This window comes from Orycteropus afer, unplaced genomic scaffold (genome assembly GCF_000298275.1).
Source record: "Orycteropus afer afer isolate SDZICR_OR568_19922 unplaced genomic scaffold, OryAfe1.0 scaffold00140, whole genome shotgun sequence".
Taxonomy (NCBI): domain Eukaryota; kingdom Metazoa; phylum Chordata; class Mammalia; order Tubulidentata; family Orycteropodidae; genus Orycteropus; species Orycteropus afer.
This window is the reverse complement of record NW_006921727.1, coordinates 4,727,439-4,730,206: the sequence shown is the minus strand read 5'-3', so window position 1 is coordinate 4,730,206 and position 2,768 is coordinate 4,727,439.

Below are 2,768 nucleotides of genomic sequence, written 5' to 3'. Positions count from 1 at the left end.
GAGCCGCCTGTATTGTCAGGGTCACTCAGTTCGCTGTCAGACCGCAGCTCCGTAGGTCTCCTTTTTTTTTGGTATTTTCACGCAAGTTCTTCTGCTAGTTGGGGTTTAGTCGAAATCTGCATCCTTTCCTTCAAGGCTCAGGGGTCCAAGATTATCTTCTGTGTCTGTATTTATTGGTGTCCCTTTTCTTTGTTGAAGAGGGTCTGTGCAATCCTTCTGCCTAGTCCGCCATCTTGCCCCGCCTCCCAAGATAATATTTTCTTAAATCATCCTAATTCACAAACAGGCTGTGCACAGATATATCTCTTACGATGGGAAATTTTTCCTAGCTAAATATTATTAAGTGGCTGATAAGGGCACCAGGCTGAGAAGACTCAATCCCAGCTCTGCTGCTGACTCCCTATAAGTCACTTGTTCTCTCCAGACTTCATTTTGTCCATTTATTTTCCAACACACTTTTATGGAGGACTCATCTTTGCAGGAATTTGGAGAGAGTGCAGTACAGGTCCTTAAGCATCAAAGATGTGCCCTGACCTCAAAGAGCCCACATTAAGCACATCAACCAGATGGTACTTGCAAGGACAGAGATGTATCCAAAATGCAATGGCAGCACCAAGGAAAGAAATGTAGCATGACCTCAAGGGAGAGCAGTCAGGGCCGAGTCTTACAGGAGCAGACGATAACCAGGCCAAGGATGAGAGAAGAACAGGACTGGAGGAGGAGCCCTAGCAAAGGGAGTGGTGTACAATGGCCCTAGAGAAGTTATCAGGGAACAAATCTTGTGAGGCTTATATTCCAAAACGAAGAGGTTGTATAGTCTCCTAATAGCAATGGAGTGTCTTGAAATAGCATGGGGGGGGGGTGCGCAAATGGTAAATTTTGCTTTTGTGTATGTGTGATTTGGATAAATGTTTACCAAGCAAATTCATTTTCCATACAATTCATACATAATTCAACAATTCATTTTGTTTCATGACATTGATAGCAATCTCTACAATGTAACAGCCTTCTTTCTACTTCCTCCTTATGGAGAGAGTGCAATACAGTGCAGTACAGGTCCCTGAGCACCCTTCTATCACTCTTTCCCATGCATTCTTGTCCTCTGAGCTACCTCTCTGTGCAAAGTCTGCCCTTCTGATCTCCCATGGTTGATTTTCCTAAAAAGTATACCTACCTTGTGTAAATGTTCACCCTATGGACCTGTTGTTTGGGTGGAAACCATGGAAGTGAGTTCAATTCCAGGACTGATGGGTGAATTGGGACCATAGTCGTGGAGGTTTCACCAGTCTCTATCAGACCAGTAAGCCTGGATTTTTTTTTTTTTTTTCCCAATGATTTTTGAGTTTTGCTCCATATTTTTCTCCCACTCGATCCAAGATCTACACTGATCCCTTTCTGAGTGGTTGACAGTGGTAGTCAGGCACCATCTAATTCTTCTGTTCTCTAGGTCATGTAGGCTGAGGTTGCATCGTCCACTAGTCCCCTAGACTAATTATTTTTCTTCATTCTTCTTTGCTTCAGACGAGGGGAGACCAATTGTTGCATCTTACTTGGTTGCTTGGAAGCTTTTAAGACCCCAGTCACTACTCACCAAAGTAGGATATAGAACAATGTTTTTGTGCAGTATGTTATTGCCAATTGAGCTTGATGTGCTCCATGACCAGGGTCCTGAGCCCACAGGTCCAACAACTCACTCCCTCAGGGTAGTTGTAGCTAAGAAATTATAACTTTGCTCCCTGTTAGCTCTATATGTGGTCATTTTTATAGCATATACAAATATGTATGTAGAAATATTGTCTGTCAAACTTATATATTGTCATTGGTATATTCCCTTTTACCTAGACATACCTGATCATTCAGCCTGTCTGCCTATGTATCTACCCATAGATTAAGGTTTGTTATTACCGATAATGCAGTATCGTGTATTTGAGTGCTTATCTTTGTTGCCTGAACCCTTGTATACCTCCTTGTGTCTTCCTTTTCCTCAGTGTTATTGGGTTGATCACTTGCTTTTGGTACATTGCCTTTCCCTTCACCCAAATCAATACTTGTCTCTTACCTATCTAGCAATTTTTCCTCCCCTCCCTGGTAACAAAGAAAGAAAATTCCCTTCCATATGTAAACCTTTCCTTGACTTTTTACAATAGTGGACTAATACATTATTTGTCCTCTGTGACTGACTTATTTCATTCAACATAATGTCCCCCATCCACATTATGAGGTGATTCAAAGATTCTACATTATTCCTTAGTGTTTCATAGCATTCCAGTGGTACATGTACCATAGTTTCATTATCCTTTCCTCCATTGATGGGCACTTAGGTTGTTCCCATCTCTTTGCTATTATGAATAGTGCTATGATGAACATAGGAGCTCTGGTAGCATAGTGGCTAAGGCACTTGACTGCTCACCAGAAGGCTGGCAGTTCAAACCCACCAGCCACTCCTCAGAAGGAAGGTTGGGCAATCCTACTTCCGTAGTGATACTGCCTCAGAAATCCAAGGAGGGGTCACTATGAGTCGGGGCCGACTCGATGGCAAACAACAACAATGATGAACATGGGTGTGCATCATCTATCTGTGTCCTGCTTCTCAAAACTTTGCTTTTTAAATAACTAAAATTGTATGAAAGACAAATTTAAGGGGAAGTAAAAGAAGATTGAAAGGCCAGTTTTCCTTATTAAAGTTAATGAAGCCCTGAATAAGAAGGGGCAGGAGGGAAAAAGAAGAAACAAATTGGGTAAATACTTGGAAAATGAAATTGTCTGAA